Here is a 10,106-nt window from a genome sequence, read left to right on the forward strand (position 1 = left end):
TTTTTTTTTTTGCAAACTGATGCTAAAGGTCAGTCTGCCACTGATTGCCACTGGCATCCACTCACTTCCAGTTCATATGCCATGGTTAAATGGCAAGACACATTAACTAACATGCAGAATGGTCCAGATCCCGTTTTATATGGGGGAGAGATTCCCTTTGTGTTTTTTCACAAAAAGAAGACAGAGTGCTATGGTTGGCTGAAAGATTTGTTCCTCAAAAGGATAAAGATCCTGAGCCTTCTAGTAAGTATGATTCCAATTAAGATGATGGCTAAAGATCTTTATTACCCAGCAAAGTTAAGTTGAAGCATAACCTCCATATTTCCTGAGAAATAACAGTTCCTTTGTTGATTCTCAAAGTCACCTCCCCCACACCTGGATGCCAGAGCTTGCCTCTAATTGTTTCTAATTTGCAATGGAATTGAATGCTTGGGACACCCCCACAGACAAGTTTAATCCTGTTGCTTTTAACTTTTAACTTGGTATTTGAAGCAGGTCAGTTACCAACATTCAGGCTCAACTTCAGAAAACCTCAAATGTAGCAGTTATTCATTGTGATGAAGAAAGGTATTATGTGCATATTGTGGCTTTGGTCTGTATGGGGAAAAGGTATGCTATGAGGGCCTACAGCCAAACACAGGCCACTGAACATCTTGCTCTCATCAACCTAAGACAAAGGCATGTGCCAAGAGGCCATGTTTATTAATAATAAACACTAAAAGGCCATGTTTGTGCAAAGGAACACAAATAAGCTGCATGTGACCTCCAAGACAGGTAAGAGAGAGACAATTAAAGATCTAGTCCTAAGACAGACCAGTTGCCAGCCACCCTAAGTCTCAGGCAGAACTATGGAGCATAAGTATATGTTATGCCCCAGTCCAGCTAATTTTTAATAAATAAAAAGGAAGTAACTGTGACTTCCTCCAGCCTCAAACAGCCTGAACCAGACCCTGTTGTGGCCACAACCAGCTAGCCCACCTAGGGTGGAGTATTTTGCCTTAGGTGAGGTCTCTTGTTCTACCAAGTCTACAGCTTCAATAAAGGAGCCACTCTCTGATGAGCTGCAGAGCCTGCATTCTGGACAAAATAACGAGATGCTAATGAGGCCACAAGATCCTGGCATCTTGGGGGATATCCCTCCATGTAGCCCCATCTTTCCATTCAGGAACCCAGTAACCTGTGGCTGATGGCAACTACAAATTAGTTTTCTTTAATATCTCTTAATATCAATGTACTCAATTCCCCAATGAAAAGACATAAACTAACAGACTACTTATGTAATCAGGACCCAACATTTTGCAGCATACAGGAAATGTACCTTAGTGACAAAGACAGATACTACCTTAGAGTAAAAGGCTGAAAAACAATTTTCCAAGAAATGGTCCCAAGAAACAAGCTAGAGTGGAGATTATAATATTGAATAAAATGAACTTTCAACCTAAAGTTATCAAAAAAGATAAGGAGGGACACTTCATATTCATCAAAGGTCTGATGTTCCAAGATGAACGCTCAATTCTGAACATCTCTGTTCCAAATGCAAGGGCATCCACATTCATAAAAGAAACTTTACTAAAGCACAAAACACACATTGCACCACACAAAATAATAATTGGAGATTTCAATACCCCATTATCTGCAATGGACAGACCATGGAAACAGAAACTAAAGAGAGACAGTGAAACTATAGAAGTTATGAAACAAATGGATTTAACAGGTATCTATAGAACACTTTATTCTAAAACAAAAGAATATTCATTCTTATCAGCACCTCATGGTACCTTCCCCAAAATTGACCGTGTAATCGGTCACAAAACAGGCCTCAACAGATACAAGAAGATTGAAATAATTCCAAGCTTCCTATCAGATCACCACAGACTAAGGCTGGTCATCAATAACAACATAAACAATAGAATGCCCACATACACGTGGAAGCTTAACAATACTCTACTCAATGAAAACTTGGTAAATCAAGAAATAAAGAAATTAAAGACGTTTTAAAGTTTAATGAAAATGAAACCACAACATAACCAAACATATGGAACACAATGAAAGTAGTCCTAAGAGGAAGACTAATAACTCTGAGTGCCTCCAAAAAGAAACTGGAAAGAGCATACATCTTTTGACAGCATATCTGAAAGTTCTAGAACAAAAAGAAGCAAAATCACCCAAGAGGAGTAGATGGCAGGAAATAATCAAATTCAGGGCTGAAATGAACCTCATGGAAACAAAAAGAACTATACAAAGAATCAACCAAACCAGGACCTGCTTCTTTGAGAAAATTAACAAAATAGATAAACCCATAGCCCAATTAACTAGAGGGCACAGAGACAGTATCCTAATTAACAAAATCAGAAATGAAAAGGGATACATAACAACAGACACTGAGGAAATCCAAAAATTCATGAGATACTGCTACAAAGCATATACTCAACAAAACTGGAAATCTTGGATGAAATGGACAATTTCTCTAGACAGATACCACTTACCAAAGCTAAATAAAGATCAGATTAATTATCTAAATAGTCCCATATCCCCTAAAGAAATAAAAAGAGTCATTAATAGTCTCAAAAAAAAAAAAAAAAGCCCAGGACCAAATGGGTTTAGTGCAGAGTTCTATCAGACCTTCAAAGACCTAATACCAGTACTTCTCAAACTGTTCCACAAAATAGAAACAGAAAGTACTCAACCCAATTGGTTCCATGAAACCAAAATTACTCTGACTCCTAAACCACACAAAGACCAAACAAAGAAAGAGAACTTCAGACCAATCTCGCTTACAAATAGTTATGCAAAAATACTAAATAAAATTCTCTCAAACCTAATCCAAGACACATCAAAACAATCATCCATCATGATCAAGTAGGCTTCATCCCAGGGATGCAGGGATGGTTCAATATATGAAAATCCATCAACGTAATTCACTATATAAACAAACTCAAAGAAAGGAAACGACATGATCCTTTCATTAGATGCTAAGAAAGCATTTGACAAAAATCCAACATCCCTTCATGATAAAAATCTTGGAAAGAACAGGAATTCAAGACCCATTCCTAAATATAGTGAAAGCAATATATAGCAAACCAGTAGCCAACATCAAACTAAATGGAGAGAAATTTGAAGCAATCCCACTAAAATCAGGAACTAGGATAAGGCTGCCCACTCTCTCCCTACCTATTCAATATTGTACTTGAAGTCCTAGCCAGAGCAATTAGACAACAAAAGGAGATCAAAGGGATGAAAATTGGAAAGGAAGAAGTCAAATTATCACTATTTGCAGATGATATGGTAGAATACTTAAGTGACCCCAAAACTTATACCAGAGAACTCATAAACCTGATAAACAACTTCACCAAAGTAGCTGGATATAAAATCAACTCAAGCAAATCAGTGGCCTTCCTCTACACAAAGAATAAACAGGCTGAGAAAGAAATTAGGGAAATAATACCCTTCACAATAGTCACAAATAATATAAAATACCTTGGTGTGACTTTAACTAAGCAAGTGAAAGATATGTATGACAAGAACTTCAAGTCTCTGAAGAAAAAAAATGGAAGAAGATCCCAGAAAATGGAAAGATTTACTATGCTCATGGATTGGCAGGATTAATATAGTAAAAATGACCATCTTGCCAAAAGCAATCTACAGATTCAATGCAATCCCCATTAAAATTCCATCTTAATTCTGCACAGAGTTAGAAAGAGCAATTTGCAAATTCATGTGGAATAGCAAAAGACCTAGGATAGTAAAAACTATTCCCAACAATAAAAGAACTTGTGGAATCACCATTCCTGACCTCAAGCTCTTCTACAGAGCAATTGTGATAAAAACTGCATGATATTGGTACAGTGACAGGCAGATAAATCAATGGAATAGAACTGAAGTCCCAGAAGTCAACCTACATATCTATGGTCACTTGATCTTTGACAAAGGAGTTAAAACCATCTAGTGGATAAAAGACAGTGTTTTCAACAATTGGTCCTGGCTCAACTGGCAATTAGCATGTAGAAGAATGCAAATTGATCCACTGTATCTCCTTTTACAAAGCTCAAGTCCAAATGGATCAAGGACCTCCACATAAAACCAGATACACTAAAACTAATAGGAAACAAAGTGGGGAAGAACATGTGGGCACAGGGGAAAACTTCCTGAACAGACCACCGATGGCTTATGTTCTAAGATCAAGAATTGACAAATAGGACCTCATAAAATTGCAAAGCTTCTGTAAGGCAAAAGACACTGTCAATAGGACAAAATGGCAACCAACAGATTGGGTAAAGATCTTTACCAAACCTACATCTGATTGAGGGCTAATATCCAATATATACAAAGAACTCAAGAAGTTAGACTCCAGAGAACCAAAATAACCATATTAAAAAATGGTGTACAGAGCTAAACAAAGAATTCTCAACAGAGGAATACTGAATGCCTGAAGAAGCACCTAAAGAAGTGTTCAACATCCTCAGTCATCAGGGAAATGCAAATCAAAACAACCCCCACACCAGTTAGAATGGCTAAGATAAAAAACTCAGATGACAGCAGATGCTCTCGAGGTTATGGGGAAAGAGGTACACTCTTTCATTGCTGGTGGGATTCCAAGATGGTACAACCACTCTGGATATCAGAAAATTGGACATAGTACTACCTGATGACCCAGCAATATCACTCCTGGGCATGTATCAAGAAGATGCTCCAACATGTAATAAGAACACATGCTCCACTATGTTCATAGCAGCCTTATTTATGATAGCCAGAAGCTAGAAAGAACCCAAATGTCCATCAACAGAGAAATGGATACAGAAAATGTAGAACACAATAGAGTACTACTCAGCTATCAAAAACAATGCATTTATGAAATTTTTAGGCACATGGATGAATCTGAACGGTATCATCCTGAGTGAGGTAACCCAGTCACAAAACAACACACATGGTATGCACTCACTGATAAGTGGATGTTAGCCCAGAAGCTCAGAATACCCAAGATACAATCCATAAACCACAAGAAGGAGGAAAACCAAAGTGTGGATACTTCGATCCTTTTTAGAAGGTGTAACAAAATACCCTTGGAAGGAGTTACAGAGACAAAGTGTGGAGCAGAGACTAAAGGAAGGACAATCCAGAGACTGTCCCACCTGGGAATCTGTCCCATATACAATCACCAAACCCACACATTATTGTGGATGCCAACTAGTGCTTGCTGATTGGATCCTGATATAGCTGTCTCCTGAGAGGCTCTGCCTGTGCCTGGCAAATACAGAAGTGGATGTTCAAGCCATCCATTGGACTGAGCACAGAGTCCTCAGCGAAGGAGCTAGAGAAAGGACCCAAGGAGCTGAGGGGTTTGTAGCCCCATAGGAGGAACAACAATATGAACTAACTAGTACCCTCAGAGCTCCCAGGGACTAAACCACCAACCAAAGAGTACACATGGTGGGACTCATGACTCCAGCTACATTTGTAGCAGAGGATGGCCTAGTTAGTCATCAATGGGAGGAGAGGCCCTTGGTCCTGTGAAAGCTCTATGCTCCAGTGTAGGGGAATGCCAGGGCCAGAAAGTGGGAGAGGGTGGGTTGGTGAGCAGAGGGAATAGGGGCTATTTTGGAGGGGAAACCAGGAAAGGGGAAAAGATTTGAAATGTAAACAAAGAAAATATTTAATTTTAAAAAAAAAAGAATGATGACACATCATGAGTTTGCTGGCAAATGGCTGGAACTAGAAAATATCATCCTGAGTGAGGTAACTCAGACCCAAAAGGACATGTATGTTATGTATTCACTAATAAGTGGATATTAGCCAAAAAATAAAGTGCAGACTACCCGAGATAGAGTCCACAAAACTCAAGAAGTTTAATAAGCCAAAGGGTAAACTAGACTCTGGATTAAGAATTGGCATGAATACCAAGAAACAACCAAGGGGCAGCCAGATCCCCAATGACATAAAGCTACCATTTCCCACACTAGAATGACTTCAGTCTGCCAGAGGACAAAAGTCAACTATGTAAAACCAAAATAAAAAAATGCAAGTGACATGACATAATGAAAGTAAATAATTCTGAACATTTTTATCACTCCCCTGTTTTCTCTGTTTCCTGGAGATTTTTAAAAAGGAGAGGGAAAATCTGAATTTTTAGTATTCATACCCGTCAGTATATGTCTGCCTTATAAAAGTTCAGGATTTTGTTCCACAAAGCTTAGTTTGTTCTGTAATCATGTCACAATTAATCATACCTTGATAACTACATAAATACAAGAAGTCATGGAAGGCTTTTTGTGAATGTTGTAGTACTGAAGTATCTGCACATTTGAAAGTACATAGGAGGATCAAGTGTTCAGAGTCAACTTCAGCTAAACAGCAAGTAAGTTCAAAGCTAGCCTGTTCTACAGAAGTCCATGTTGAAAGAAAGGAGGAAGGAAATGAAAGAAAGAAAGAAAGAAAGAAAGAAAGAAAGAAAGAAAGAAAGAAAGAAAGAAAGGAAGGAAGGAAGGGAGGAAGGAAGAAAGAAATCATCATTAAATAATTTACATTTGTTGTTTCTATAAAGAATATATATTAAGTGGAAATTTGCTTCAGTAGTATGTTGTTAATGTTCTTCTATTACTCTTGGTAAGATGAAAATAAACATCTGAACACCCCAGATAAAGCACAATGATGTCTAATCCAACTTGATAAACCAATTATTATTGGTTCTGTATTAGTAGTGTAGTAGAATGGTGGATGAAGAGACAGTTACAGTTTCCATAACTGAAATACAGCTCCATCAGCAAAGTCTCAACAATCATGAATACAACCTCAAAAAAGTTCCACCTTCATCATGTACCCCTCCTTCAGTTAAGCTCATACCTCCAATGTTTTTAAACACTTCCACAATCACTTTCATCTGTGAAGTAAGAAAGAGTCATGGTTGGAATCCCAGTGTGGTTCTTCTGGTCCTTCATTTTATGTTTTCACTAGGGCGCATTAAGTGTGCCATTATCAACAGAAACCTAGCTGTCACTGTATTCTATTTACTCTGTTGCCATGGCTATGGGGCCTCACATTCTATAGGTTACCACAGCAACTTCTAATCCAGGATGGCCAGTGGTCCCATTTGTGCCCATGCCTGAAGGATATCACTTTTCTCTCTCATCACTACCCCACTTTAATTGGCCACTTTAACCCTTCCATATTCTTTTGCAAAGCACCTCGAGTGTTTGGACTGCTTGCTATGTGTTTGATCCTCAATGTGTCTGATGTGGCCACCAATCCCACAGAAGCACTCATAATTCTTAGAAATTTGGTTATAACTCTTTACCAGTGACCATATTCCAGTGAAAAGGGGCCTCTCTCTACATATAAGCAATTTGGTGCCAGTAATGTAAGGAGATACACATTACATTTATGTGGCAACAGCAGTAGCCTGCCCTCTGGCATCTCTGATTTTCATCTGGCCATGTACCTGTAACCCAACCCTGGTGCTGGGATTCTGTTCAGTAATTTTGTACCTTTTTTACCCATGCAGGATATCTTTCCTCAAACTATTTGACAACTCTATGTCATGGTTTTTGCTGATGCTTTCTGAAAACAGGCAGAAATTAGCATTTATACTCTTCTACAGAGAATGGACAGACTCTGAAAACCCATCACCCTCTCTTCCAAGTAAATGACAATTGGTTTGGAATTTGGCTGCTAGAAGAATAGAAAATATCTCATAGAAACTCAGCCAAAACTCTGTCATAGATGAGGTAGGCTTGTTGAGGCTCCACCCCTAACTAAGGAAATATCAGAAGTTGATCGCTATAGAAAAATGGCAAGCCATTCTTTTTGGAGATTTGACCTTTGCTAGATTGTCACCCATGCTCTTCTGAATGGCCCTACATCTGTGTATATATGAAAAACACTAAACGGATTTAGTGAGTTGTATTTAAAGTAAAAAGAAAAGACATGGAGTTGAGATGTGCATGTGTAGAGGGAGATCTGGAGGGAACTGGAAGGGACAAGTAGGGGATAGATATGAGCGTGTTTCATTCTATACATATGAAGTTCTCAGAGAATGAAAAGCTAAACAAAGGCATGCCACTAAACAGATAAATTACCAGCAAGATCCAAGACAGTCTATACAGTATGAAAAGATTCCATCATTTGTGTCACTTGTCCTAAGGCACAGCATTTCATCACTCTCTGTGTGCCATCCAGAAGCATTGCCATGGAGCCATGATACACAACCTCATCACAAAGTATTTAGTATGGGGAGAGTATACTATTCCACCTGATTAAAGGACAAGGGCAGGCCTTGCCATTCCTAAAGCTAGTTCCAAGAGCTGAAGGGTTCTGGGCTCCCACTGTGGCTATGGTCTCTCCACTGTGCTTCCTGCCTCTCTACTGGCTAATGAAAGGACATCAGGCTGGATAAACAATTTCCACACACACCAGTATATTTTCTTTAAGTAATATAGACAGTACACTCTGGAGAGATAATTATACACCCCAAGGAAAAGGTCATCTTTGAGCTGATTTTGTAATGTTCTCTATCCATCCTTGTTATCTATAACATCTAGTGTTCTTAAGAGTTACAACAAAGAATCCAACAAAGCTCAAATACTCTGCACATTATCATAGGACCAATAAAACTGCCATTAAATATGAGTTAAAAGTCATTGTCTATGGCCTCGTAGGTAACATTAGCATCCTCCTGTGGTACATATCTGTGAGAAAATGCTGTAAAGTGCATAAAGCTTTCTGAAGACCTACAAGTATGACAACTTTCTGTTGACTCTTCCATAGAAACTTTTGCTTGACATAAACTTTGCCACATTTCAAGTGACCCTGAGAAGCCTCTATGCCTGCTTTTCATTTCTCTTGTTTATTGATTCAGCACTTCACAAAACCAACTGATTTGTCATTAATAGTCACACTAATTTGTCAAAGCCTCTTGTATCTAACAATATCATATACTACCATGTGGTTCATCAAAGCCACGAAAACTCTGTATCAGCCCTGAAGTCCCTGTTGAATTAATTTTTCTCTTAGCTCTTTGGTAAGCACAAATTAACACTAGTTGATTTGGTATACAACATCAGCTCAATCATGAAAAAGTTCCCTGAGTCATTTTCCTTTCTATCACCTTCTCATTAACACTGGGCCGCTGTCCTGTGCAAGCACAGCTAGCATAGAGTTCCATCCCACACTTTTAATTTTGGGAATTGAAATATATACATTCGTTAATCAGTGGTCTCTCTTGGCAAATCTCATTCATTAATAACCCATAGGAGGAACAATAACCCATAGTGCGGGCTGGAGAGATGGTTCAGCGGTTAAGAGTACTGACTGCTCTTCCAAAGATCCTGAGTTCAAATCCCAGCAACCACATGGTGGCTCACAACCATCCGTAATGAGATCTGATGCCCTCTTTTAGTGTGTCTGAAGACAGCTACAGTTTACTTACATAAAATAGTAAATAAATAAATCTTTTTTTAAAAAAAGAAAACAAAACAAAACAAAAAAACAAAAAACAAAAAAACATAGTGCATAGAATAGGTGTTTTCTCCAAACATTGCCTACATTGATTTTATGTATGTGTAAACTTGGTCTTTTCATCTACAGAAATGATACTTTAGTTGACACTGCAACAAAAAGGCATACCATTGTATACCACACGGAAGAGTGGGATTGCCACTATGACTATTGCCTCAGATGAAACATCCTCAGCCTTATTACCCACAGCAGCAACCAAGATTGCTCTTCCAAAATCCATTTATGATTCTATCTTGCCCTACAGTTGTACACCAATTTGTCATGCTACTTTTTCCCCCTGAGGACACAAGGACAAATGTCAATTCACCTTAGACAAGACTTCAGGAAGCTAAAGAAATAATTCCATCTAAGTTCAACTTGGTAAACCAATAGCTTATTGGATTTACTTACAGGAGTATGAGTAATTTAGAGAAATGTTGGTAACTTAAAAATAGCTCAATTTCTGAATGTCATACATACAATTGGTAACCACCTAAGTCTACATCATCTACCTTCAGTTAACCTTCTAGGTCCTAATGAATAGCATGTCTCAGTATCATGTGAATCTGGAGGTGGACAGACAAGAATGAAGGCTAATATCCCAGTTGAGGGTCCTGTTA

The 10,106-nt window shown here is 38.4% G+C and overlaps 1 long non-coding RNA gene across 1 annotated transcript in view; it reads right to left on the bottom strand.

The window, feature by feature from the left end:
• Nucleotides 1-6,979, bottom strand: part of LOC116086536 — a 22,437-nt gene extending 15,458 nt beyond the window's left edge. Inside the window, exon 1 of the long non-coding RNA XR_004116984.1 lies at nucleotides 6,838-6,979. This is a non-coding gene — a long non-coding RNA (uncharacterized LOC116086536). The remainder of the gene's footprint in view (nucleotides 1-6,837) is intronic.
• Between the last annotated feature and the right edge of the window lie 3,127 nt (nucleotides 6,980-10,106).

Source organism: Mastomys coucha, unplaced genomic scaffold, assembly GCF_008632895.1.
Source record: "Mastomys coucha isolate ucsf_1 unplaced genomic scaffold, UCSF_Mcou_1 pScaffold12, whole genome shotgun sequence".
NCBI classification, from domain to species: Eukaryota; Metazoa; Chordata; class Mammalia; order Rodentia; family Muridae; genus Mastomys; species Mastomys coucha.